The sequence below is a fragment of the Mya arenaria genome, chromosome 3, assembly GCF_026914265.1.
Source record: "Mya arenaria isolate MELC-2E11 chromosome 3, ASM2691426v1".
In the NCBI taxonomy this organism is placed as follows: domain Eukaryota; kingdom Metazoa; phylum Mollusca; class Bivalvia; order Myida; family Myidae; genus Mya; species Mya arenaria.
Window position 1 is genome coordinate 51,152,011 of NC_069124.1, and position 14,119 is coordinate 51,166,129.

Below are 14,119 nucleotides of genomic sequence, written 5' to 3' on the forward strand. Positions count from 1 at the left end.
TACACTACAATTCATTAATATATATATATTAATGATATTATTAATGAAATATTAAATACGTTAATTTCCCGCATATGCGTAAATTTAACTTTTTAAGAGCAAATAATTGAGGGAAAAGCACAAGTTTGTATGGAAAATTCGATTGTAGGCGTATTTTCTTAACTTTAATAGAAAAAGGGGTCATTGAATAGGTAAATCTGTTTTGGCATTCATTTCCACTTTTTATGTTAATTTAGCGGTATCGATCGGATTCGTGCTTTTTGGTGGAATTGTTGCCAAACCTTTAAACGAAAAAACGTGTTTTAAGTCAATGATTTATAATATTAAATGCAACAGGTCAATTGTTAAAAACTAATGATTTGTCTCAATATGTGTTGCTCGTGATCATAAGTAATTGTCATAACACAGCGCTATTACATTATTAATGGAGTCATCGTCCCTTGTGACCATAATCGTGATTTTCATAGCCATGACAGTCATAACATTGATACGCAACACTTATTTCTATTGGAAAGTTTTGCATAATTTAAAGGTTTCAATGAACTAACTCATTAACACTGAAATTGTTTCTTTTGTGTACCTTTGATTAAGTACATAAAAGTGTTTAGCTTCATGTATATATCGTTCTTCAATTTCAGTGAGATAAAAATAAGATATTGTTTATTTTACTTTCGATAGTCTTTCACTCGTATACTGAACATGTTATAGTGGCTCTTTCATTGATTGCTTCCAAAATGTAGTGTCCATTAAAAACTCATTTAAATAATTCAATGTATAGTTATCTTAACTGATTTGTTTCAGAAAAAATGTCGCCATTGACTCAAATACAAATATACCAATACTTCAACAAACCTTATCAACACTGATTGGGAATCTCGTATCAATTTAAGCGGGAGCACCTACGTATTATCCCAGCCCCTGTGATATTAATAGCTTTTTGTGTGCACGGCCTAATCTTGTTCCTATCTGTGGCGATTCAAAGAAATTTTCCCATGTGTCAATAAACTTGTAACAAAGTAAGACGTTACCGAAAGTATAAATAAGAGATTCATTGCCGAAAAGCGTTAGTGTAGTCATTAGAAACATTTGTTTTAATTAAAATGTTTGTCTATCAGGTGTTTATTAAAAAAAACTCGGATAATATCATAACTTGTCGCCAAGTGCGGAAATATCTTTGCTACACTATCTGAAAATCTAGCCATTCTACTTTAAGGGTTTTCACTGACTGAAGACTTGAAGATTCTACTTGAAGTATTTTCACTGCCTGAATACTAAGACATTCTACTTGAAGTGCTTTCACTAACTGAAGACTCGGACTTTCTACTTGAAGTGCTTTCAGTGACTGAATTTTTGGACATTCTACTTGAAGCGCTTTCACTGACTGAAGACTCGGATATTCTACTTAAAGTGCTTTCAGTGACTGAAGTCTTGGACATTCGATTTGAAGTGCTTTCACTGACAGAAGAATTGAACATTCTACTATAAATGCTTTCTCTGCCTGAATACTTGGACATTCTACTTGAAGTGCTTTCACTGACTGAAGACTCGAACATTCTACTTGAAGTGCTTTCAGTGACTGATTACTTGGGCATTATACTTGAAGTGCTTTCACTGCCTGACGTGCTTTCACTAACTAAAGGCGTAGACATTCTACTTGAAGTGCTTTCATTGATTGAAGTATTGAACATTCTACATGAAGTGCATTCACTTTCTGAAGACTTGGACATTCTACTTGAAGTGTTTTCACTGACTGAATACTTGGACATTCTACTTGAAGTGTTTTCACGGACTAAATTCTTGGGCATTCTACTTGAAGTGCTTTCACTGCCTTAAGATTTGGACATTATACTGGAAGTGCTTTCACTTTCTGAAGACTTGAACATTCTACTTGAAGTGCTTTCACTGTCTGAAGACTAAGACATTCTACTTGAAGTACTTTCATTGATTGAAGTCTTGGAAATTCTTCTTTAAGTAGTTTCACTTTCTGAATACATGGACATTCTACTTGAAGTGCTTTCAATGACTGAAGACTTGGACAATTTACTTGAAGTGCTTTCACTGACTGAAGACTTGGACATTCTACTTGAAGTGCTTTCACTGACTGAAGACTAGGACATTCTACTTAGAGTGTCTTCACTGACTGAAGACTTGGCTATTCTACTTGAAGTGCTTTCACTGACAGAAGTCTTGAAGATTTTACTTGAAGTGCTTTCAATGACTGAATACTTGGACATTCTACTTAAAGTGGTTTTACTGCGTGAATACGTGAACATTCTAAGTACTTAAAATATATAAAATACCTCAACATTCTTCATGCTTAAATATCTTAAACATACTGTCTAAACACTTGGACATTATAAGAGCTTAAGCGTTTTTGATATACTGCCTGAAGACTTAAACGTTATAGGAGCTTAAGCGTTTTTGATATACTGCCTGAAGACTTAAACATTCTACTTTCATTGATTGAAGTCTTGGAAATTCTTCTTTAAGTGCTTTCACTTTCTGAAGACTTTGACATTCTACTTGAAGTGCTTTCATTGACTGAAGACTTAGACATTCCACTTGAAGTACTTTCATTGATTGAAGTCTTGGAAATTCTTCTTTAAGTAGTTTCATTTTTGAAGACATGGACATTCTACTTGAAGTGCTTTCAATGACTGAAGACTTGGACAATCTACTTGAAGTGCTTTCACTGACTGGACACTTGGACATTCTACTTGAAGTGCTTTCACTGACCGAATACTTGGACATTCTACTTAAAGTGTCTTCACTGACTGAAAACTTGGCTATTCTACTTGAAGTGCTTTCACTGACAGAAGTCTTGAAGATTTTACTTGAAGTGCTTTCACTGACTGAATACTTGGACACTCTACTTAAAGTGATTTCACTGCGTGAAGACGTGAACATTCTAAGTACTTAAAAATATATATAAAATACCTCAACATTCTTCATGCTTAAATATCTTTAATATACTGTCTAAACACTCATTATAAGAGTTTAAGCGTTTTTGATATACTGCCTGAAGACTTAAACATTATAAGAGCTTAAGCGTTTTTGATATACTGTCTGAAAACCTAAACATTATAAGAGCTTAAGCGTTTTTGATATACTGTCTGAAGACTTAAACAGTATAAGAGCTTAAGCGTTTTTGATATACTGTCTGAACACTAAAACATTATAAGAGCTTAAGCGTTTTTGATATACTGTCTGAAGACTTAAACATTATAGGAGCTTAAGCGTTTTTGATATACTGTCTGAAGACTAAAACATTATAAGAGCTTAAGCGTTTTTGATATACTGTCTGAAGACTTAAACATTGTAGGAGCTTAAGCGTTTTTGATATACTGTCTGAAGACTAAAACATTATAAGAGCTTAAGCGTTTTTGATATACTGTCTGAAGACTAAAACATTGTAAGAGCTTAAGCGTTTTTGATATACTGTCTGAAGACTTAAACATTATAAGTGTTTAAGCGTTTTTGATATACTGCCTGAAGACTAACACATTGTAAGAGCTTAAGCGTTTTTGATATACTGTCTGAAAACCTAAACATTATTAGAGCTTAAGCGTTTTTGATATACTGTCTGAAGACTTAAACAGTATAAGAGCTTAAGCGTTTTTGATATACTGTCTGAAGACTAAAACATTATAAGAGCTTAAGCGTTTTTGATATACTGTCTGAAGACTTAAACATTATAGGAGCTTAAGCGTTTTTGATATACTGTCTGAAGACTTAAACATTATAAGAGCTTAAGCGTTTTTGATATACTGTCTGAAGACTTAAACAGTATAAGAGCTTAAGCGTTTTTGATATACTGTCTGAAGACTAAAACATTATAAGAGCTTAAGCGTTTTTGATATACTGTCTGAAGACTTAAACATTATAAGAGCTTAAGCGTTTTTGATATACTGTCTGAAGACTTAAACATTATAAGAGCTTAAGAGTTTTTGATATACTGTCTGAAGACTAAAACATTATAAGAGCTTAAGCGTTTTTGATATACTGTCTGAAGACTTAAACATTATAAGAGTTTAAGCGTTTTTGATATACTGTCTGAAGACTAAAACATTGTAAGAGCTTAAGCGTTTTTGATATACTGTCTGAAGACTTAAACATTATAAGAGTTTAAGCGTTTTTGATACACTGTCTGAAGACTAAAACATTATAAGAGCTTAAGCGTTTTTGATATACTGTCTGAAGACTAAAACATTGTAAGAGCTTAAGCGTTTTTGATATACTGTCTGAAGACTAAAACATTATAAGAGCTTAAGCGTTTTTGATATACTGTCTGAAGACTAAAACATTGTAAGAGCTTAAGCGTTTTTGATATACTGTCTGAAGACTTAAACATTATAAGAGTTTAAGCGTTTTTGATATACTGTCTGAAGACCTAAACATTATAAGAGCTTAAGCGTTTTTGATATACTGTCTGAAGACTTAAACATTGTAGGAGCTTAAGCGTTTTTGATAAACTGTCTGAAGACTAAAACATTATAAGAGCTTAAGCGTTTTTGATATACTGTCTGAAGACTTAAACATTATAGGAGCTTAAGCGTTTTTGATATACTGTCTGAAGACTAAAACATTATAAGAGCTTAAGCGTTTTTGATATACTGTCTGAAGACTTGGACATTATAGGAGCTTAAGCGTTTTTGATATACTGTCTGAAGACTTAAACATTATAGGAGCTTAAGCGTTTTTGATATACTGTCTGAAGACTAAAACATTATGGGAGCTTAAGCGTTTTTGATATACTGCCTGAAGACTTAAACATTATAAGAGCTTAAGCGTTTTTGATATACTGTCTGAAGACTTGGACATTATAGGAGCTTAAGCGTTTTTGATATACTGTCTGAAGACTTAAACATTATAGGAGCTTAAGCGTTTTTGATATACTGTCTGAAGACTAAAACATTATGGGAGCTTAAGCGTTCTTGATATACTGCCTGAAGACTTAAACATTATGGGAGCTTAAGCGTTTTTGATATACTGTCTGAAGACTTAAACATTATAGGAGCTTAAGCGTTTTTGATATACTGCCTGAAGACTTAAACATTATGGGAGCTTAAGCGTTTTTGATATACTGTCTGAAGACTTAAACATTATAAGAGCTTAAGCGTTTTTGATATACTGCCTGAAGACTTAAACATTATAAGAGCTTAAGCGTTTTTGATATACTGTCTGAAGACTAAAACATTATAGGAGCTTAAGCGTTTTTGATATACTGCCTGAAGACTTAAACATTATAGGAGCTTAAGCGTTTTTGATATACTGCCTGAAGACTTAAACATTATAGGAGCTTAAGCGTTTTTGATATACTGTCTGAAGACTAAAACATTATAGGAGCTTAAGCGTTTTTGATATACTGCCTGAAGACTTAAACATTATGGGAGCTTAAGCGTTTTTGATATACTGTCTGAAGACTTAAACATTATAAGAGCTTAAGCGTTTTTGATATACTGCCTGAAGACTTAAACATTATAAGAGCTTAAGCGTTTTTGATATACTGTCTGAAGACTTAAACATTATAAGAGTTTAAGCGTTTTTGATATACTGCCTGAAGACTTAAACATTATAAGAACTTAAGCGTTTTTGATATACTGTCTGAAGACTTAAACATTATAGGAGCTTAAGCGTTTTTGATATACTGTCTGAAGACTAAAACATTATAAGAGCTTAAGCGTTTTTGATATAATGCCTGAAGACTTAAACATTATAGGAGCTTAAGCGTTTTTGATATACTGTCTGAAGACTTAAACATTATAGGAGTTTAAGCGTTTTTGATATACTGTCTGAAGACTTAAACATTATAAGAGCTTAAGCGTTTTTGATATACTGTCTGAAGACTTAAACATAATAAGAGTTTAAGCGTTTTTGATATACTGCCTGAAGACTTAAACATTATAAGAGCTTAAGCGTTTTTGATATACTGTCTGAAGACTTAAACATTATAGGAGCTTAAGCGTTTTTGATATACTGCCTGAAGACTTAAACATTATAAGAGCTTAAGCGTTTTTTATATACTGTCTGAAGACTTAAACATTATAAGAGCTTAAGCGTTTTTGATATACTGTCTGAAGACTTAAACATTATAAGAGCTTAAGCGTTTTTGATATACTGTCTGAAGACTTAAACATTATAAGAGTTTAAGCGTTTTTGATATACTGCCGGAAGACTTAAACATTATAAGAGCTTAAGCGTTTTTGATATACTGTCTGAAGACTTAAACATTATAGGAGCTTAAGCGTTTTTGATATACTGCCTGAAGACTTAAACATTATAAGAGCTTAAGCGTTTTTTATATACTGTCTGAAGACTTAAACATTATAAGAGCTTAAGCGTTTTTGATATACTGTCTGAAGACTTAAACATTATAAGAGCTTAAGCGTTTTTTATATACTGTCTGAAGACTTAAACATTATAAGAGCTTAAGCGTTTTTGATATACTGTCTGAAGACTTAAACATTATAAGAGTTTAAGCGTTTTTGATATACTGCCTGAAGACTTAAACATTATAAGAGCTTAAGCGTTTTTGATATACTGTCTGAAGACTTAAACATTATAGGAGCTTAAGCGTTTTTGATATACTGCCTGAAGACTTAAACATTATAAGAGCTTAAGCGTTTTTGATATACTGTCTGAAGACTAAAACATTATAAGAGTTTAAGCGTTTTTGATATACTGCCTGAAGACTTAAACATTATAAGAACTTAAGCGTTTTTGATATACTGTCTGAAGACTTAAACATTATAAGAGTTTAAGCGTTTTTGATATACTGCCTGAAGACTTAAACATTATAAGAACTTAAGCGTTTTTGATATACTGTCTGAAGACTAAAACATTATAAGAGCTTAAGCGTTTTTGATATACTGTCTGAAGACTTAAACATTATAAAAGTTTAAGCGTTTTTGATATACTGCTTGAAGACTTAAACATTATAAGCGCTTAAGCGTTTTTGATGTACTGTCTGAAGACTTAAACATTATAAGAGCTTAAGCGTTTTTGGTATACTGCCTGAAGACTAAAACATTATAAGAGCTTAAGCGTTTTTGATATACTGCCTGAAGACTTAAACATTATAAGAACTTAAGCGTTTTTGATATACTGTCTGAAGACTTAAACATTATAAGAGTTTAAGCGTTTTTGATATACTGCCTGAAGACTTAAACATTATAAGAGCTTAAGCGTTTTTGATATACTGTCTGAAGACTAAAACATTATAAGAGCTTAAGCGTTTTTGATATACTGCCTGAAGACTTAAACATTATAAGAGCTTAAGCGTTTTTGATATACTGCCTGAAGACTTAAACATTATAAGAGCTTAAGCGTTTTTGATATACTGTCTGAAGACTTAAACATTATAGGAGCTTAAGCGTTTTTGATATACTGCCTGAAGACTTAAACATTATAAGAGCTTAAGCGTTTTTGATATACTGTCTGAAGACTTAAACATTATAGGAGCTTAAGCGTTTGATATGTATTGTCTAAAGACTGGATCATAATAATTGCTTAAGTGTCTTTGAGATACTGCCTGAAGTCTTGAACATTATAAGTGCTAAGTATCTTTGATATACTACCTGCACACTTGAACATTATAAGTGCTTTTGTGTTTGATATACTGCCTTAAGACTTGAACATAATAAGTGCTTAAGCGTTTTTGATATACTGTCTATAGACTTGGACATTATAAGTGCTGAAGTGTTTTTGATATACTGCCTGAAGACTTGAACACTATACGTACTTACGTTTTTATATACGTAAAGGCTTCAATATTCTAAGTGTTTGAGTGTTTTCGACACACTACTTACGAACATTCTTAAAATCAGAATGTCTTTGATTTTCTTTTTTAGATGACTTCGATATGCTACCTGAAAAAAATAATTTTTCAATTGTTTAAAGGACTTCGCTATACTACCTGAAGGTTAGCACTCTCCAATTGTTAAAAATACTTGAATACACTACCTGAAGTTTTGAACATGATTGCGGAACATCCTCCATGTGCCGAGCATTGAGCTGCACATTCTATTTTGGAAGGAGTTGATATTTCCTTGATGATATACTGAAAATAGATAAGCACAGTCGCATTTCTTTATGAAGACATTTTATCTTAGTTGGAAGGACTTTTAATTGCAAGGTTTGTGTTATGCTGTGTTATGCATATATTAAGTACCATGACAGCAAAGACATTATGGAAGATAAAAAGAATGCTCGCTTCAGGAATCGAACTTAAGACCTCTTGGATACTTAATGTTTAAGTATTTATAGAAATGTAGTACATGTAAAGAAGTAAGCAATATATGTATGTGGGTTAAGTGACTATAAATAAATTGCTAGAATTTCATGCCCGCCCGATCCCTTTTCCCGCCGCCCCTTAAATATTATTGACTCAAATAAAAATGTTGAACTGGGATCTGTATTTGAATATCGGTCCAATACTTTCCGGGAACGGCGTTTATTTATATATACGGTGTAGGTGTAAAAAGAGAATAGTTACGAGTGTTTTCGTGGCTCGTCCAGAAACAGATGTATGGTCCCTTATGCAATTAGAAAGAGCATGAACACTGTTCAACGGTAGAACAGTCATCCAAAAAAGAGAAAAAAATGCCCCCCCCCCCCCGCCACCATCTAAAAATTCCAACAAACCATACCATGACTAATTGCGTGATCGATATCCCAAATTGTAAATTGTTTATTTTAGATATTGACAGTTTTTTGAGCGTAGATCGATGTTCGGATTTGACAGGCTTGTCGACCTATTCTTTGTTATCAGTTATTTTACTCGTATATATGGTGTTATTTGCGTTAATAGACTTTCAACGAAAAAAAATGAAAAAAAAAAAAAATCTAGTTCTCAAAAAGTATCGGAATATGGTAGAAATACGTAGCTCTGAAAAAGAGGTCATGCTATTCTGAAACCCTCGTGAAAACTGCTTGTTTAAGTATATTTTCACACAAAAAACAACAATATAACTCACATTCAGGTTTTAACACTTTGAACCTATTTTTGCAGCACGTCGTAAATATACGAATGGGATTCATATAATATCAGTTTAAGCCTTACAAAATGATGCGCAAACTCTGGGGCTCAAACCACTAACAACATGATAATATCTAGAAGCGCTACTGAGGGAACTATCTTGTCGACTTGTTACTCTTACCGCAAACTTCAGTCATTAAAATACCTTTAATATCATTTGAATAATCGGTTTCATTTGAAACATAATAAACCTATACCGTTTACAACGACCAAGGTTCGAGTTACATTAAACACTTTAAGTATACGAAAACTGAGAAAAAAATGGTTCAGTTTAATATTTAAAAATGTTTTTTTGGAAATAAGACATCAACAGAAAATGTATCTTTACAAGTACAATACCATTTAAATATAAAGAAGTAATTATTAAGGAAAACACTGTTAAGGAAAACATTATTAAGGAAACACTACTAAGAAATTATCATTAAGGAATTACTATCAGGGAAACTTTATAAAGGAAAATCCTATAAATGAAAACCCTATAAAGGAAAATATTTTAAGAGCAAATACTATTAAGGAAAACACTATTAAGGAAAACACTACTAAGGAAAACACTATTAAGGAAAACATTGAGAGCAATTATCCTTTAAAACGCTCCTATAAATTCTACTTATGATTGTTTAATGCTCTGAAATTTATTTTATTATTCTTACACTTTTGTCTTCGTTGTAAGGAAAATTTGGAAGTCCCGGTCCCGAGAATTTCATTGCCGTTGTTCCTGCCATCACTTGCAAAACATTAACAAAACATCCGAACAACGACAGAATCCTCCGTGCGGTGTACACCATCCTTCCGTCAGAACTTCCGTTTGAAGCGATGGTTTTAAATGAAAAATAACAAAATCTTTTATTCAAATTTGCAGCAATGATAGTATCGTTAATTAATCCTATTGCGATTTTGTTTGCAGCTATTCTTATGAATTTTAATTGGAAATATCGACCAATCGCAATTAGCTCATATCTGCTATTGGCTGATTTCATCATCAATGTGATGGTTAAATATTTACAACTAAACTGTGGACAGATTCCGGAAAGTGCCTAAGGACAAACCAATAAACACAAACAGTTCGTCGGATTTAAGCCGAGAAAAATCGGAGCGACGGGCCGTGTGAGAGATGAGCATATCTGAATGTAAATATACAAATTGTCTAGATAATATAAATTGATCCCTATAACAAGCTGCTATATAGGAATATTTTCTAATTGAATTGAATATGTGATCCAGTTTCTGGTTAATGCCTGTGCAATCTATAATTTCTGGACATTTAAATTGTATTCCTCTTTTAACACGAATGAATAAAAGAAGACCTCCACCGCGATTGCGCCACCTTTAAACGATTACGTAAAGAAACAACATCTCTTATTAGAAAACTTTTTTTCGACTAAGTTATTTCGTGATGATGACTCACTTAATCGTTCCCAAGACTTAGTGTGTCGTCGGAACGCGACGGTAAGTCATGGCCACGAGCTAAAACGCATCACCTCTATGCCACTCTGGTTTACTTCAATATAACACGTTTAAGTTCAACCATTCTGGTTTTGGGCGTAAACTGCTTGTCCATAAAAGTATTCTAAGGACATTTGTAGCAGCGAATATGGCCGTAACTTTTCGGGTGTCCCCGAGCACTCTTATGCAAAGTATGGTTTAAGACAAAGATACATTTTTGAAACGAGGCTCAGACGCTTTTACTATCAAATTACTATAGCTTATTTTGTAAGCATGCGTACATCATTATGCTTCTTTATATATAACCCAAAGACTGACTGTACGTATCATCATTCAAATAACTGTGTACAAATGGAACCTGGAATCGCACTCGTTCTCACTTCATAATCGTTTTTCCGTAATTTCAAAAAATTAGAGCTTCCTTTCTGTAGCAAAACTTATTTGGTTAAACCGCTTGTTCTACCAATCCTAAATTATGGTACAGAAATATGGGATTACGATGAATAATCGGATGTTGAGAGTGTACACTCAAAACGTTATCGAAACATATTAGGTGTTAGACGCTCTAATTATCCTGACGTTCTTATGGTAAACTTGGTCGGTTACCCATGTAAGTACACAGAAAAAATCTTAATTATCAAGTACTGGTTCAGATAAATCACTTTAAACAAAACCACTTCAAAATTTGAGACGTATAATATGCTAAAAATCACACTTATATTTGACTTTACTCAATGGGCTTAAACGGGGCATCTTAAATTAAACATATTTTAAATGAACACGGTCCTGTCTAGTTTTGTGGGTTTATAAGTTAATACACGATTTGATTTTAGTGTTATAACACACGGTATACTAGAAAGTAATCACCAAAGATAAATTTCATACATTTTAAACGCCGGACGTCTTAAAACGTATTGTTTATTTTAAGACATTTTAATAACGTAGAAAACTACATTTATATTTAAGGACATTCTCAGATGATTAACAATTTGAATGTGGTCGATGCATAAATAAACTGACACCTCAATGACTGTAATCACAGAACGATCGAAAGTGAATATATAAGCCCAAATGCATGTTAAAATGTTAAGATACTACATAGATTTATAACATTGCATACTTTGTTGAATTTGCTCAAAGTTATACAACAAAAAGTCGGAGTTGAAAAACACGGATCTAAATGCACATAAGTAAAGTGTTTTCATGTTATGCGCTATGTCTTAAGTAAAATACTTCCGGAAGCGATTCTTTGATAAGTGCTTGAAAAAACAATGCCATAGACAATGAGTTTAAATGTTCTTTCTGAAATGCATTTTCCGCCAATAGAATGGAAACGTTTTGGGGTCATCCGCCTTTTCCTTAAAGCATTTTTTTTTCTAATTTGTGTTTATAATACGTCCATATCGTTGCGTTATTTCAAAGCTTTATTGTGACAATCATGCAAAATAACACAACATTGATGGACATTTTGAATTCAACTAAGCGCTTCAATACTGGCTAGATTTGAAAAAGGCGCGCGAGTGTTATTTGTTTATTTGTTTATCCTATCACACATTTGTAAATCATCTAAACCTCATAATGCATTATAAAGCAACACTGGACCTGTAGAGGGTAACATTGAGTCCGAAGCAAAATGGTAAACACTTTCTTTGAAACGAGGTCATTACTCAGTCAAACATTGGTGGTTTCTAACCAAAGTCGAAATTGATCTGTATTTTCTCGTGTTAATTAAGGAATGAATTGCGGGGTTGATGTCATTATCGGGGATATGAACGCAATTGGGTTGGTCAAAGTACGCGTGGAGTCCTTCGGACTCCACACACTTAGAAGTGCCCAATTGCGTTCATACCCCGATAATGACATCAACCCCGCAATTCATTCCTTATATTTACACCAATAGTTCATTATTTTATTCAAGAAACGTTAACAATTACTTCATTTCATTTCGAAATACCTTTCAGTAATCCTTTCTTACCCATTCTGTAAATAGGACGACCCGACTGTTACCGGAAACATTTTTTTTCAAATGACGTCACAATAACGCGCGAAAAGATCAACCACTTGAAATTACTTTTAAACGTAAAATTAAAACAATTTTGGCAACAAAACGTTTAAATATAATAACTTAGCACTTTCTAAAAAGTGGATTTATATTTTACGGGACCTGCTGACACAATACAAACAAAACAAGATCAATAGGTTTCATGTATATTGTTATGCGATGAATTGCGATCCGAACATATCCGAAAATGCTGCGTTCATCGATTGATGAACGCAATTGCCAAAAGGCAGTTCATTTAAAAAATGGAAGTTGAGGTGTAAATATGCATGTATAACAAACTTATTTTAATCCATTGTACCTGTCCTGAGTTCTCGTCTGGACATCAACATCTAGCAAATTCTCATACGGAACACCTCGGCCATTTTCATCGAAAACAACCTCGGATGTTTATGGACGGTTTACAATGTCAGAAATATTTATTGTGAACTGCGCTGCAGTTAGATCGCGTAGTAATATCAATTTAGCAGTTCAACTTTATGACTTAAGTCATCTTAATTATTTATGCAATGATTAACTTCATTGGCAATCAATTTAAACTTAGATTTACAACAAAGATGTTAAAACACTACAATTAATTCATACTATTCAAATATTTACGAACTACCCCTACTAATGAACCGGCATACATCGGAGGTTGTTTTCGATGGGAAATGGCCGAGGTGTTCAGAATTCTAAGTTGAAAAGGGGTCATAACTCCATCAAAAAAGTAAGTGTTTAAACAACATCTAATGTTATGATTTTTGGTGAAGTGGGTGTCTTACCTTTTAATCCTTTGATAAATACAATAATTCTGATTTATTAGTGTAAAATACTTAATAGTAAACAAGATAAAATTTGTAATGTCATGTATAGATTTATGTTAGAACTTCATAGAAATAATACTTATCAGTGTCCATATTACATATGTAAAAGAATCCTTAGAGCAGCTGGGCTTCTCTGAATATTGTATAATTAATCTGCTTCATCACCACATGTTTTCCAAAATATTGTTAAATCAAGAATAAAGATCAGTATATTCAAACATGGAATGAATCAGTAAATTCTTCAAATAAGTGCATCAATTATAGCATTTTTAAGAATGAGTTCAAGTTTGAGAGTTATGTAAAGATATTACCCAAAAATTTAGCGTTGTCTCTCTTTCATAATAGGTGTTGTACTCTCTTGTTACCAATTGAGAAAGGTAGATTTGATAACACTGAACGTGTTAACAGAATCTTTCACCTGTGTCCTACACACGCTAGGTGATGAATTTTATTATATATTTGAATGTCCACATTTCTGTATTGTTAGAAATAAGTATGTGCCTCTTTTTCTTCGAATGCCGAATACTATAAATTCACAACGATTATTTCAACGTTGTGCTATAATCCCACCTTTCTTTTCCGTTATAGAACGGTAAAAAATAATTTATAATGTAAATAATGTTTCTTCGATTAACCAATTCAATGTATTTGTGTGTATAAACATGTTTTAAAGTTTTGCTGCTACTTGCATGTTTTATATTACTTAACCATGCAAATGTGTGTTTAAGCATTGTGTATTTTGTTTGTAAAACTGATGCCCAAATACTGAAGCCA